Here is a 16452-nt window from a genome sequence, read left to right as displayed (position 1 = left end):
TATACCAATTTCAAGAGAACATAAGTCTAGCCCATAGATGATTATCGGTTCCACTTTAAGCGTATAGTATTCAATTAGTGGAATTAGTGAGAATTGACAGAGCTTCTTATGTATTAATTTAATTTGAGAAATTAGTGGAGAAGCTTTAGTAATAATTTCCAGCTGCCATTTCGCAAGTGAATCAGCATTTGTTAAGTTGTACCCTAAATATATCAAGCCCAGTGCCCGTGGAATAGATAGCCCTTTGATATTCTATTTGTAATGCATTATCTTTTTCTTGTTGGTAAGAACCATAATATTCGATTTCTTTGTATTTAGGTTCAAGTTGTGATTGTCACAGAATTCAACCAGACATGTCAATTTGTTTTGCAGTCCGAATGGAATAAGATCGAATAGTATTAGATTGTCCGCAAAGGCCATCCAATCCAGACGCAATACCCCCAATTTGACCGCGAAGGAATTACAACTTGACCATATTGCACCAATCTCTGTTAAATACAGGTTAAATAGTGTAGCTGCAAGGTTGCAACGCTGCTTAAGTCCTATATATGTGTCAATTGGGGAAGTAAGAGAACCGTTTCGATCTATTTTTATCCTGTAGTTCGTGTTGGTATGAAGTAGTACAATCATTGCTATAATTTGAGGTGGTATATTAAGCTCTTGCATTCTTCTCCAGAGAATTTGTCTTATTACTGAGTCAAATGCTCCAGATATATCCAGCAGAGCCATATAAATCGGTCCATGATCTTTCATCCTAATTAGCTTTAATAGATGAGCCAGTATGGTAACGTGCCCAGTCCTTTCCTGAAACCAGTTTGGAATCGGGAGAGGATCTCCGGTTTTACAATAAAGGTGTTTAGATCTTTTAAGATTAGGGCAGCAAATACTTTTTCTATTGCATCTATAAGAGCTACCGGTCTAAAGTTTGCTGGATCGTTAAGTGGACCTTTTTTGTGTATAGGGATCACAATGGCATTCAAAAGAACTCTCCAATATGCAGTGATCACTTAGATGTGAGTTTATGATATTACACACAGATGCAGTATTAGATAGAGGTCCAGACATCACAATGTAGTCAATAGTAGAATTTTTGAGACCACGAGACCAAGTGAATAATGGATCTTTATCTAGATATGGTATTATTTGCATATCCCATTGATCAAAATAATTTGACCATATTTGTCCCCTTTCAAAGGAGGATGCAACATAACCATAGTTAGATGTTGCTCGGACCACAATACTTGCGGAAAGATTGCAGTTAAAGTCACCACCTATAATGATCATGACATTAGGTCTTCTACAGCTGCAGTCATTACATTATTTAGTTTTTCCATTATAGTATCTAGAGTGGTTGCCATTGGATTCCAATATAGAGAAATTAGTAATATATGTGGGTACATTATAGTGCTTGATGTAATTTCTATTGAGAGTATGTCAGCAGATCTAAGGACTTGCCGTGCCTTAACCGAGTATATATGTTTTACAAAAATTGCAAGTCCACCAGATGGACGCCCAGTTGCGCCTCTCACTGCGTGTGCACAAAATGCCATGTAGCCTTCTAGATAAATATCTAGAGTGCCATGGTTTCCTGTACTATAATTATAGCAGGCAATTTACAATGTTGTAGTTTCTGGAACCATGCATTCAAGTTCTTCAGGCCACAGCAATTCCATTAATTTATAAACAATGCATCATTTTATAAATTTACTTTTCCTGGCAACTCCCCAATTAGAGTTTTCATTAATGGTTCAAGCCATGCAAGGCTTGTGACAATTTGAGCCACTGCCTCGGATTGTACTCTTATTTTTTCATGCATGCTTACAAATTCGTTCTCTCTCACCTTAGCATTAGGTTCATTTTGGCACATTGGCACCTGATATTCAACAAAATTACTTGCATCTTCCATTGAGTAATACATCGATAGTTCATAACCCAGCATTTCAAAATCGTTTACATGTTGCCATATTAAAGAAGCAATTATGTTTTGATATTTACACAACATTGGGAACATATGGTAGCCTAATCCAATCAATATCATTTGATACGAGGTTACGCAAGTTTGGAATTTGGTGAAACACTTTCATCAGAGAAGCCCGATTTAAGTTTGGTTTATCGACCTTTGACGGGTCTACCGTCCAGCCCATCACCAATTTCATCTCAGGTGACACTTGTTTGTGATTGTTCATACCATTTTGATCGTGTCCATCCTGTGTCGTAGTATCTATATTGGGTTTCTCTTTGACATGGGCATCTAGTGGTCTCGTATTTGCCTGTGAATTACCAGGCCCAGGTGCCTGTGAATTACCAGGCCCAGGTGCCTTAGTTAACCCCATTTCTTTTTTCTCGTTTTGTGCATGACTAGTATCATTACTATTCGATGCATCTAAGGTCTGAGCCGTGTCTTCCGTATTAATCACAGTACCATGAGATGGTTGAGTTAGAAAATCAATTTTTTTATCCATCTTTTCAAAGAAACGTTGGAGCTGTGTTTGTATGAGTAGATGTGAAGATATATTGGCAGCATCTTAAGCAACTACCAAGTTGTCTTCACTACACCTCAGTTCTGGTGTTTTATTAGACCCCTTTACAGATGCAGATACAGACTTCTCCTTTATATTACAATCATTGACCTCCAAAAGTGCCTGGCTTTCCATGTTTAATTGGGTTAAGTCAATGATCATTTCATCCTTTGTTTTATTTACATTTTTTTTTTAAAGGTCTCTCCTAGCATCAACATTTTTTTTTGTTTTTTGTTCCCATTTTTTTCCGTCAGGGTAAGCCCCACTTGTGTTTTACCATTTTGTATTCCTGTCTGTGCTCGTCTCTTTTTCGTTCTAGCGTGAAGTTTTTTTGCTTTACGAGACAAAGTATGGTGTTTGGTGTTCATTAGACTCTTCAGATACGATTTTAGTAGGATCGTGTGCCTTCATATTTGCTCCTTCATTTAAGACAGTGTGCCTTCATATTTGCTCCTTCATTTAAGACAATCAGATCCGTGAGAGCCGAAGGGCTATCGGGACCTCTATGGGATAGAGAAACAGTTATCACCATGTACAACCAGACCTCCACAGGGAACTGCAACAGGAACTAGATTTGCCACTAGGACAATTTGTTCCAATACCAAAAATTCTCTCATGTTGGAGTTTTGCAATTTCTGCATACGGAGGGCGCTGGTTTGTGTTTTTATCAAGTGAGCAAGAGTCTATATTTACTACCCAGGTATTGGTCGTGTTCCCCAAATTAGTTTGGGTAGATTGTGATTTTAACATATGGTCAATACAGTTGTTTACCGCTCCTATCGTTTCCAATACATTGATGTCATTTCTTGTAGTGCGTCTAAGAAGTTGTTCAGCCCAGAATGTATGGCATTTTTCCTGTGCCTTCATATAGCCTTCAATTCTACTCAATCTAGAGGCAATATCATAAGTTGCTGTGCTAAGGGCACCAATTGCTCCGTGGGTATACTCGTGACCCTTATCCAGCAAGTTTAGGATCCTTGCCAACACAGGAACATTTTGTAGCTCCTGTTGATTGAGATCAACCAGTGTATCTTCAAGTGGGAAGAGTGGTAGTGATGAATTTGGTTGGCGTATTGAATCAGAGTCTTTTAGCTAGAAGTGGGTCAGACCCTAACACAGGTGATTGTGGATACATTAGATCAGATGGATTGCTCACCAAATCATGGGCAGGTGAGCTTGCATTTTGTTTTTTCTCTTTCCCCCCCCCCCCCAAGCCATCTCGTTTTTTCTTGTTTCTTTTAATTGATTGAGATTGGCCGCAATTGCTGCATGAAAGTGTACTTGTTCTCTCAAACCCCGAGAGCTTGCTGCGGGGGTCGAGGGACCATTTGATAGACCGGTTCTGCTGTGTAGTTCTGCCAGAACCACTGGTGCTACTAATGAAGTATCATCAGTAGACAAGCTATGTCCATCGCTTACCGCACCCAGCAACGAGTTATCAGTGATGGGTATATTACATATAGGATTTGGTGGATATGTAAGTCCATCCGTATTCTCCATGTGTATTTGAGCAAGTGTATCTATTTTGTTTGGTGCGTCATTGGAATTTGCCAGATCAAACGCTGGTAAATTTAAAGTGGGTATATTTGAAGGCATGGAGGCTAGTTCCTTGTCGCTTGAAGTCTTACTAGTGCTTCTCCCTTTTTTCTTTGTTTGATTTATAGTGTCCTGAGATAACTCATCCTCTGACATGTTTCCTTCGCTTAGCATAGGAGACCCGTTAAGACACCTTTTTCGTTTAACTTTTTAACCATGCTATACCGCCTCAAATCGCAACTACCTATTAATTGCAGATATTGCAGATATTGCGAAGTACGCACCCAATCAATTAAACGCCACGCTTTCCAGTGATGCTGTGGGTATCGTATGTTATGGTCCCCCCAGCCACTCAACAGTCTCCTTATACAATTTCCCGCTTATGAGTCAAATCAGCCTTATTTTCGACACTTAGCACCTTAACATTTGCAATTTACAATTCATACCTCCATCATTGCAGGCATCAAATAATTGTCTGACCTTTGATACCACACTTATTTTCAGAGACCTCGCAGGCCGCACCCCGCACCGCGAACAGCAAACATCACTTGATGTACTTGCTGGGTGCGCACGCGGGTGCGCTAATGCAGGTGATTTTATTTGGTGGTGTGCGCGCCAAGGAGGCGGGGCCAGCGGGTTAGTACCTTTAAACAGCAAGAGAGAAGGAAGTGTTACGTACTGTCAGATAGTTTGCTTGTAACACCCCCTCACAACCCGCTGTTGACAATGTGCCCAACACAACTACACAACTCTCGTTAGCAGCTCGTGAGAACCACCGGTGTTAGCAGCTCATGTTAGAGTTAAACAGTCACCTTTTTCAGTTTCTATGAGCCAGGCAATCGAGTGTTGCTGTTAAAGACGTACTCCTTGTGGACAAACAGCAGCACGGTGGGCGAACGCAACGCTCCAAGCTCCAATGTACTCCAATGGAAGTGAATCAGGAAACCGCAGCGCAGACCCACGAAGTCCTTCGAGACAGCAAACAGTACTTGATGTACTTGCTGGGTACCCCTTAGTTCACAGTACCTTAAGTCTGAAGAAATGGTTCCAGCTGGCTTCTGTTCCTGTTGTAGTCCCTGGAGATCCTGTTGTTCCTGGACCTCAGTCGTGGGGACAAGAGGGAGGACGTTTGGGGACTCCTTGTGTATGGCTTGACTTTGCACAAGGAATGTTGTGATGTCATGTGGAGTGTTTATTCCTGAGTGATGGAATGCATGGGTGAATGTTCTAACCTGGTCTGATGGTCTGCCCCCTGCCAGGTGATGGGCTGCCAGTGTGGTATATGTCCTTAATGTAACTTAAAAGTACCTTAAACGACTACCTGTAAAGATACTTATGAAGCTGCTGATAACCCTGGCAAGTCAACCTAAGACGGCTGGGAGTTACTTCGTAACATTGGTGACGAGCTGGTCATTTAAACAAGAACCTACACAAGAATCAGAGGTAAAGCTGTTGAGCCTGCTGCGGGGGGGTGCAGGACGAGAAGGATAACACTTCCCCCATATGAAGTAAGGCCCATCACCCAGGGCACAGGCTGGGGAAGGGGGGGAGGAGAGAGCCCCTTTCAGAAGGAGTTTCCTGGAGGCAGGGCTGGTTCCAGGCAGACGGGCTGGCTGGCTGGAGAAACAAGTGAGGCCAGTGGGTGGACATAAGCAGACCTTTATTATGAAGGATGCTCTGTGCAAAGTGAAGGGTGAAGTTTCCCCATGAGGAGAGAAATGGAAGGGATCCAGGACTGCTATAAGCAATGCACTGGTATACGTGGGCTGGAGGTTAGCCCTAGCGGCGAGGACAACATGCGCCTTGTATGTGGTATATATATATATATATATATATAACTGGTGATGTCGCCCCATGCTGGATATTTCAGGCGTTTGTGCATTTGAGAAGAGGCAGCACGGCAGCTGTTTCAGGCAGAAGCAACGCTTGGGCAGGGGGAGCTATGAACGGTTAGGCTCATACCGCAAGAGTGGTGATGTCATATTCCTGCAAAGGGAGTTGATGAATAGGTGGAATGCCTGTGAATTCCAAGTGCTTTAACTTTATGGCGTTCGCGGCGAGCGTCACAACTGTTCCTCACCAGGCGTAGAATGCGTCCCGCTCTGTCCAGTGGGTGTCCGTTGGATGGGGAAGGCGCAGTCGCTGGGTTTGAATAAAGGACCACATAAACGTCTCCACGCAATCAGAAAGTGTACGGCATTCTGCGTACTGTGCGTTATTAGCAACATCGTAGAGCGCACTGTTTTTGGTGAGAACTCAGTCACTGCTCATTGGTGTATCATGTGGAGCGGCACCTATAAATGCTTCCTATTTGTTGTGCTAGTGAGGTTTACAAGTTGGGCCTGCATATTGGTGATTGTGCAATTGTATCCATTTTCTGATTGGGCATTTATATGTATGCATTGCAGTATTGGAATGTGTTGTTGGGGATTTAAGATTGTATTACTCGCAGGAATTCTAACAGGGATGCGTTTTGGAGTGTGTTAACCGCATAGCATTTGGGCATGTAAGAGTGGTTGTGATACTGGTATGGATCTGGATGGGTATGAGTAGAGGTATGCTGCCCAGGATATTAATGCGTGATGTATCTAGTTTTTGACTTCTTGGAGGAATTTCAGCATTTAGGTCGCTCAATTGGGACAAGAACTCTTAGAATTGGATTTGGGTCAGGTTCATGGCATCTAATGTTCAAGAGACTAGATGTAACCTTTTGAGGATTTTCAGCATTTAGGTTTCTTTATAGCGACATGGACTTTTAGGATTGGACTTGGAAATGTGCTCAAGACATCTATTGATGATCAGTCTAGGATTAATCTTTTGAGCATTTGCATTATTTAGGTCGCTAAATAGCGGCATGGACTTTTAGGATGGGACTTGGATAGGGTCTTATGTCTTCTATTGTCTCATGGTGAATATGACACTTTAGTATACATAAATTCATGCAATTGAAAGGCATCATCCATATTTATTATATATGGTGTTTAAAAATAGTACATGGATACGCAGATGTATAGAACATTGCAATGTGAACTGCATATTGTGTTATATGATGTACGGTTTGGTCCGGTGGGGATGGGTGGGTTATGAGTGCCTTCATTCCTGGTTGTGGATGGTGCCCACATAGATGATATGAGTGTGGTTTGGCTAATGGCGAGTGTGCCTCGTTGGCATGTTTGACCTACCAAATGCGGTTGCTGGATGGTACTTTCAGCAATGTATTCAGTGAGGTATGGGCGCGTCTGTGGTAGGGGCGTGCATGGTTCAACAGTGTATGTGGGTTAACGGTGGTAGCTCCACTAGTTCTGTCGGGGCGTAACTGTAACTGGGTTGTGCATGGTTATTCCACGTATGCTGTATGAGGTGGTAGCGCCACCTATTGTCGGAGTGTGACTGAGGTTAGTCATGCAAAGTGATTGGTTGGTATCTGGGTGGTGGCGCCCCCAGCAGGTATACGGGTATGTGAGTACGGGTAGTAGCGCCCCCGGTTTTGGTATGGGCATGTCTGTAGTATTAGGCATAGCATGGTCAAACATTACCCCGACTTTGTGGTTTACTTATCACAAATAATTTGATCTCTTACTATTTGCTTGCACATGCCGTGCGGCTGTTTAGCTGTACTGTGTGCGCTTCCATGACGCTTTTCACCCTCATCAAGGTCCGGTGTGTGACAATGAGATTAGGTGTTGGACCTGGTGTGCCTGGCCAGTGTATCGGGTACGAGGTGAGTGAAAGTGTCAGAGCATGCGACGTGTGCTAGCCCCGATGATGTGAGTCAGTGCGATTGTCTTATGTTGGTGTGTGTGGTGGTGTGTTGTGTAATGTTTTGCGTTGTTGTCGAAAGAGAGGAGATGTGTTGTGTAACGCTTTGCTGTGTGTGATGTGCAATGTAAGGGGAGGAGATGTGTTGTGTATGGCTTGGCTTTGCACAAGGAATGTTGTGATGTCATGTGGAGTGTTTATGCCTGAGTGATGGAATGCATGGGTGAATGTTCTAACCTGGTCAGTTGGTCTGCCCCCTGCCTGGGTGATGGGCTGCCAGTGTTTTATATGTCCTTAATGTAACTTATAAGTAACTTAAACGACTGCCTACAAAGATACTTATGAAGCTGATAAACCTGGCAAGTCAACCTAAGAAGGCTGGGAGTCACTTCGTAACACTCCTGCACTACGATTCGAAGGTCGGCGGTGTAAAGACTGGTAGGGGGTGTCTGTACTTCTGCTCTCTATATGGTAGAGGAGAGGCACAGGAGACCCCAGCCAAGATTCTCTATAAGGTAGCAATGGACGAGCAATCAAGGCCTAGCTTCTCAGGAGGTGATGCGGGCTGGTTCTCAATTACAGTGTAGTCCCCGAACCCCCACAAAGGAATGTCCACACATTATTACTGAAAACAGTCTTTATATAATTAATATTCAAAGGTATGTACACGATCACAATAACGCACTTTGTACTCAGACGTCAATAATGATAAATATATACAATTCTAAAGTGGTACCACTAATGTTATCGAATCTCATTAAAGTGCATCAACTGTACGGTTAAAATGTCACACAGATTAATAACGAGTAAACCAGCAATAGAGATAGGCAGGAACGTAAAATGGTTGAAACAATAGGCAGAATGCTGGCCCCGTTACCTAGACACAGTTTTGTGTGGAGATCCCCCCCCCACCTGGGCAACCTGTAAAATAAGGATATATCGCACAAGCCCAGTCCATATGTTCAATAGTCTCACTTCTTCCTACTAAGGTTTTACCCCCCCCCCCCCCAATGTACCTGGTGGAGTAGAGTTCTCTGACGATGCGTCGACCAATCCTTCTTGAGTGCCTCCCTTTCAGGCGGGAGCCACGGATCGTCGAGAGGTGTCGGGGAACTTGGCGTTCGGTGTCGGGTAATCGATGGCCCTTCTCGAGTGCCCTCCCTTTAAGGCGGGAGTCACAGGTCGTCGAACGTCCGTGAACTACGGCCGTGAAGTGGCAGCTTCCTTCCTAGCGGTGCTAGGCGACGACAGAGTGTAGGCGTCCTGCAAGGAAGAGGCGTGCGGGGCACCTCAGTGACGATAGTTCTGGACCGCAAAGAGATGAAGAACTGTGGTCCAGCAAGGGCGTCGAGTCGTTGGCGTCTGTGGTCTTTAGGTGGCGGGAAACCCACCGGTGGATGCTCCTCGGCGGGTCGACGGTCGGGCCTTCTCCAGCAGGAGAAAAGAGGATGGCGATGCAGGCGAGAGCGTCCGCTGATCAATTGAAGTTCTTAGGCAAACGGGAGCACGGCGGCTCCGGTCGGCGACGGCGGTTGTCGACAGTGGCAGACAACAGTCCGAGTGCTTCTCCTTGGAGTTCCGCAGCAGTCCCCGTCTCGGGTCGGCAGCCTGTTGAAGGTCTGTCTACCAGGGAGCTTTGGCAAAGATCAGCTGTGCACGATGGTCCCTCGTAGCTCGGGAAGAGGGCGCCTTACCAGGTCCTCTCTGGGTCAGTCCTTGGAAACACAGCAGCTTTCAGATTGTGAAGGAGAGCAACAGCAATTCTTCTCGTCCAGCAGGGCTTCAAGGTCAAGCGTCAGTTAATCCAGTTACTCGTCGTAGTGGACTTTAGCTTCTGAACACGATTCCTAGCAGCAAGAGGTCCCCACATATACTGTTGATCTCCCATTCATTCCGCAGGGTCACACTCAAGCATCCAATCACGCCTACGGGCATTCATGCAGGCAGGCAATCAGGCACACAAAGTATTCAGGCCATTCACTTCTCTCCAGACACTCACAACAAGTTATGTGTATTGGGACAAGTACCGAGCCATTCAACACTCCAAGCCGCATTCATACCGGTTTCGGGCAGGGTTGTCTCAGTCATTGTGTCAACCACCAGATACTAGACACCCACAACACAGAATGCATAGTAGTCACACACTATTCACCCAGGTCCCACCCACAGGCGGTACCCACAACATACATCACCGGGAAGGCTCCAGCTAGTCTGACCGGGCCTTCACCATATATAGCATTTCCATCCAACAGCCAGTCAGGGGGAAGGGACAGAGTCAGGGCTTCCCAGGACTTTGGGAAAACAAGTTAATGGGTAATAGAAAGCAAGAGGCCACAGAGGCCATCTTGTTTTCCATCAGGAATCAACTGATCCCAATGGCAGGGCCGGGTTATCCCAAAATGGAGGATACTCCGCGCACCTGTCGAATTCAGCATGGAGCTGCCACCAGCCCCTACCCTGCTCTGTGGGCCACCCACAGGTGCCCAAAAACATACACTAGGGGCACAGGGTTGTACCCCCACCCATGGGTGCCATAAGAGTATCCCACGGGTATATTCACCAAACCAAAAGAGAGCTGCACCGCCAGGAGTCCCACATGAACTCCTGTGCGGAAAACACGACAGAACACACGATAAAAAGCAGTAAAGGACAAGGATACGGAGGCCCTGTCCCTCCGATACATTTCCAGCATCACAGGCAGCAGCAATGGGCGCAATTCAGATCAGCGGCACTTTGCGGTTTCAGCTACTTGCAAATAGCAGCACTGCGTTTCTTGGACACCTTGTGGACTTTCTTTGCTTCTGGCGTCCAGCACTGTTGAGGTAGCTCAGGCTTGGTTAGTCCTGCTTAGAGGGAGTCCGAAGGATCTTCCAGGAGCTCAGGTCCGACTTAAAAACGATGCACTCGATTCTGGTGTTCCTGTCCCCTGGCACTCGGTTCCTGCAGCAGCAATGAAGTACAGCCAGCAAAGGGAGGGGTGCCAGTCGAGTTTGTCTTGGGGCCGATTGGTCCCACCAACCCAAGGGGAGAAGTCGTCCTTGCAGGGCTTCTCTAGTCGATTAGAAATTCAGCGCTTCAGCAATGCAGCACAGCTTCACCGGCCAAACCAACGGTCCAGGAAATTACAACAAGCTTCTTCGGTTTCTTCTTCAGTTCCTTCGTCCAGTGGTCGATTATGCCTTCCTTGCAAAAGACCTCGCCTTTTACACAAGTTTCTCCCATTCATTCGCAGCCTAGCTGTCGCTCACACAGCAGGGTGGCTGCCCTCCAAGGACAGCCCGCCAGCCAATCACTTTTGAGTGCATTCCTGTAACCAAAGAGACTAAGCACAGGGAGTTTCGGGGACCTCCCTCACTTCCTGCCCTGCCAGACACGCTGGAGCCAGAAGCGGGTTTCAGCACTGAAGCCCGCCAAAGACAAAACGAACAAAGGGACCAAAGGGACAAAACCTGGTTTTGCGCACAGAGTAAATCTCAAGAAAGAAATTTCCAACAAGAAACGGCAAAAAAAGAAAACCGGGCAATTGTGACAAAATGGGCACCCATGGGTGTAATACTGCAGCTGCATCCTGCGGTAAAAACGCACAATGGTAGGAAAAAGTAAACCACTGCCATCAGCCATTAATTGTAGAAAGGGTAACATAAAAATGTTACATGAGAAGGTAGACAAAGGGGATACTAAGTAACCCCGCCAGCACTCTATGTAAGATAGTGTGTGCTGTGTGTACAAAGTGAAAAAGGCAACTAAAGTCAACATCATTTTACTACTCTTGATAACAGTTTATCCAAGAGAAGGTATTTAAACCCTTAATTGAAATGCAAAGGATTTCTCATGAGGGTGCTGTGTGTCACAATGTAAAAAGATGATGCCTATGGAATTTGTCAGACTCCAAAACCAAAAGAAACACAGGGTTCAAATCAAATAAAAATACATGAGAGGGAAAAAGGTCTCGCTCTCTCCAGGATAAAAATTAAAAAGTCAAAGTCCAGCAAAAGAGCTGGGGGTCTCTAAGGTAGAAGGGAATTAGCACATTTCTGAGAATTCTACCTAACGACGTTGTAGTCCCCTGGGAGAGTAGTTAGCAACAAGGGCACTAAACCCATCACTGGACATTTTCCATGTGGTTTTTGCAGCCAATGTGCATCTACAACTGCTTGTACATCAGTTATCATTAATGGTAAAAGTTGGCAGCTTAAACAACATACGACATGTAATACTAAAAATGTAATTTATGTAATGATCTGCCCTTGCCTTAAATCATATATTGGTAAAACATTGAGACCTTTAAAGTTGAGAATTGGTGAACACAAATCTAAAATCTGCACTAAAGTCTTAACATCTCCGTTGGCATCCCATTTTTGGGAGAACCACTATAGTTGTAATGATATCAAATGGTGGGCTCTTGAACGAGTTAAAGGAGTAGACTAACAATATAGCATCCAGATTGGCACAACGAGAACAATGGTGGATGTACAACACCCATAGCTTCTGTGTAGGTCTTAACCAACAAGAGGAATGGTGTGTCCCATGAGGCACAGTGATGTACATCCACCATCGGGTGCCCTTTTGCGCTTATTTTTCTTCCGGCCATTTTTGTGGTCCCCTTCAATCCCTTTTTTTCCCTTTGGGCCAGTTACGTTACCGATTTGATTTTGCATTTTTTAAATTTTGTTTTTACATCTATTGAATATTTTCACTATCATATCCGTTTCCTTATTGTCTTGCCCCAATTCAGGGTTTAATCCAAGCATTTGCTTCTGTTTGCTATTAGTCCCATTTCTATATCCATGAGACTTCACATCATTTCAACATGACGGAAGTATACCTTTGCTTCCGCATTGAAAATGCAACGCTTTTTCGAATTCGGCAGCATTGCAGATGGGAACGCTGAGGTCGTGCGGTTTCCCCGCTTCGCTAGTGTTTCCATTTACGTCGGGTAAATGCTTCCTCAGTTTGGTTTCATTCATTTTTTATCTCTGGTCGGCATTTATGCACGCACGTTTACTAGAGATCACAGTGCAGGCTAGGCAACACTTCTGTTGCTCTACATTGTTTTGTGCGCTTGCTGTATACACTTAGGAACCAACAGTATTCCATATTGGTTAGCACTGTTGGGCAAATTCGCAGTACCTTTCGATGGGCTTTATATCCGTATTGCCAATCTGCATACTTCAGCCCATAGCTATACATTACAGCACTGGCTATTCAACACTTTTGTTACTGCACATTATTTTGGGTGCTTGGTGCATACACCTAGGAACTAATAGTACTCCACATTGGTTAACGTGTTTGGGCATCTTCACATTACCTCTTTATGGGCTTAATACATTGTTAGCGTCCTATTTGTAACAGCTTAAGTACTACTGACATTCTACTTCTTCCTTTCTTTTAATATGTTTTACATTCAAGTGATCCTTCTCTCTCTCTTCATTTTTGGGACCACTGATATTGAATAATTTGTGACTGGAGTTTATCTGCCAGTGACATTTGACAGGCAGCTGGGTGGCAGCATTACCGGGTCGAACACTCTAGAGCTTCATTTTGAGGAGGTTGGTTCTTTCCTTTCCTGGTTTGTTGGGGCTTCTTGTACGCCTATGCTCAGGGTTCTGTGTTTTTAGTTAGAACTAAGGATAGTATTAATTCCAGTTCACCTTGGTCTCTGCAGATATATTCTTTGCCATCTGTGTGCTACTGGGCTGTGAGCATGAAGAAATTGCCTCTCGCGCCCTTTTTGGACCCTTCAAGGTTAACATTGCTACTTGAATTTGGTAGTCCACATAATTTGAACTCCATGTGCTGTTTGATGGGCTCAGCAGGTTTTTAATTAATAAAAAATTAATGTTTTATGTTTTTTCCTTTTTTGTGCAATTTCCACAGATGGTTAGGTCTTCAATCAAGCAGGAAAATCATGAAATGTGATATATGAAACCTTCATGACACGCTATGTTTACATGCATTTTTTTCACTTGGTTGTCTAACATTTGAAGCCATTTTCTGTGTCCTGAGGAAGACTATTATCAGTTCTTGTGAACGAACTAGATTTCTACTTTCGTCGATACTACATTGAATAAAGATATCTTGGTGTTCACAATTGAAAAATGTGGTCAAGATACCTGTAGTCGGCACTAAGCACTTTATCACTTTATATCAGCATTTATCTATTGCCCTGTGAGCACTGCCTTTGACACAAATATGGCATTTTCTATGCCTGACAGTGCACTAAAGGTCTGCTTTTAGAATGGTTTATGCTCATATACATTTTTATGATGTTATTGTGTGACGCCTCTTTTAGTGGGCACCGCTCCAGACGAATCGCCTTGAATGTTTAATCTAAGAGATTTGTGTCCGTGTTCAGGCCTGTTAATATGGCTAAGAGGCCACTCAGGATTCCCCAGAGGTGTAATTTAAGTCAGAGCCACTCGCTGTTAATGTCAAAGGCTCTGGAGAGATCAAGCCAAGCTCTGTAAAGTATGCAGCCCTCTTTTTTTGCTGCCGACTGTGAAAGAATTGACATAACTAGGCCATTAAGGGAGGTAGAGAGGCCTCTTCGGAAACCTATTTGCAATTTGGATTTTTATCATTCAATCTTCCACATTTTTTAATACTGCTTCTGCGAATATCTTTCCATCCACATCTAAGCGGGCGATCAGGAGATAGTAACAGGATCAGCCGATCACCCCTTTGCTAGATAAGTATTGCAATAGCGGACTTCCAGGAGGGAGGAACTATGGATGATTTCAAGACTTCTGCGAAAACGACCTTCAAAAGAGATGCCCAGTGGTCAGCATTCTATTTTAATATCGAATTGGTGAGGCCATTTGGACCTGCTGCTCTTGATGATTTTTCTTAAAAGATTTACTAGCATTTCTTGGTCTTAAGTCATGTGCCATTCTACATCCAAATTGCTAGATTCTTGAGGAGGATGGATAGCAGTATGTTGTTTCAAAATATTTGCAAAAGACGGAATCAGAAATCACATTGCTTTGTAGCTTAATCTGTGGCACGTTTTGATTGTTAATTAGCTTCCATAAATGTTTAGTGACTAATGCCTTCAGCATAATTTCTCCGCCCCTCTGGTGTCGGAGATGGGCACGTCACCAATTACTATAATTATTACTCAGTATTTTTGATTCCGTCTCATACTCATGTTGATTTTTCACTTTAGACTTTAAACGTCCGATAGCTTTCGTCATGTGCCCTTGTTTTAACCAGGTTTCTTCATCAAAAGAATGGATGTGCCTTTTTTCTAATAAGATTAGTTGGGGAGGGATGATACAATTCCCATAAAACGTTCACAAAACTTAAAGGACTGCATTGATCAACCAAAGCATCTTCTGACATATTCATCTTAATTACTAATTCCTTATTTAAGAGTGACGTTTTTTAATTTGACCAGGGGGTTCTTTGTTATTGACATACAAATTGGAGTTCTCATAAGGTTTGTTGGAACAGCTTGTTAAAGTACTTATAGCTGAAAGTCTGTCGTGGTCACTCAAACCATTGTCTAGAACCTGAAGAAATTTACAAGACATAGATAAGTCATCATAAAGAAAGAGGTCATCTAAAATAGAGCTGGATGATCCGCAAGACCAAGTGGACGCTGCTGGAATGTCTCCTTTTACATTCCCATTAAGCATTTTTAGATTCCAGCTGTGCAAGAAGCTTACCCATTTGCAGTTACTTGTTTGACCAAAGGTTGCAAGGGTTGGGTCAATAAATGAGTACATTGTGAATTGAGATCACTTGATAATAATAGCCCAGCTGCGGGGTACATAGTGGTCGCTCTTACTAGTAGATCGAACAGTGAGTCAATAAAAATCGGTTACGATGGAGTAGGCAGGGTTCCAGTAAACATTGATAACAATGAGTAATTGTGGACAATTTAACCTTTTAAAAGTTAAAAGGGAGGCTAACAGGCTTTGCTTGGTGGTGGGAATTAGTTCTAGCGATGCTGCAGTAGTTGCTTGTACTGAAATTAAGAGCCTGCCTGCTGGCCGACCAAGTTCTCCTCTAATGGCTACATGGTCTAGAGTTAATAAACCATTGAGCTTTAAGCATTCTAATGACCATGGTTCTTGAAATAAGATTATATCATAGTTCCTTTAGACCCCTTCTTTCATGGTTTTGATTTTGAATGAACTGGAACTATGCATATTCCACCCAAGAACCTCGGGTCATTTTTATATGTATGGAAATATAGTGCTTCAAGGTTTACTTTCTACATGTTACTGGAAGAGGTCTTAAGCAGGTTGTCGGAAATGGAAGGGAACTTTTACAATAAGCCATGAAAGCTTGGGATACAGAGAGCACATCCCTAAAAAGGCACATCGAAAGGGGGGTATGTGCCTTCGTCTGACGATGCCGTGTTATCCCCGTGAGGGTCACCCCCCCACCCCCCATGTGGTCCTCCCACATATAGCCACGCCCCAGGGTTAGGATCAGGTAGCGACTGCCGTCCCATGGCCACATTGGGAAGGCCCCTCTGCGCCCCCTCCAAGAGAAAGAAGTGGGGACATCGCCAGATTCATCACACTACCTATGCTAGAGTACCAGAATCCCTTGTATTGGAACCTGAAGCAAAAAAGTTACAGTATGTCAACCCTACACATTGCCACTCTCCTGCCTTTTCAAAAGTACT

General features: G+C 43.9%; 1 protein-coding gene across 1 annotated transcript in view; it reads right to left on the bottom strand.

The window, feature by feature from the left end:
* AARS1 (alanyl-tRNA synthetase 1) overlaps positions 1-16452 on the bottom strand; it is a 751871-nt gene that overhangs the window by 385319 nt on the left and 350100 nt on the right. The window lies entirely within an intron of this gene.

This window comes from Ambystoma mexicanum, chromosome 1p, assembly GCF_040938575.1.
Source record: "Ambystoma mexicanum isolate Mex_15411 chromosome 1p, UKY_AmexF1_1, whole genome shotgun sequence".
Lineage (NCBI taxonomy): Eukaryota > Metazoa > Chordata > Amphibia > Caudata > Ambystomatidae > Ambystoma > Ambystoma mexicanum.
Note: the sequence above shows the minus strand (reverse complement) of the source record. Positions and strands in the feature narration are given on the sequence as shown.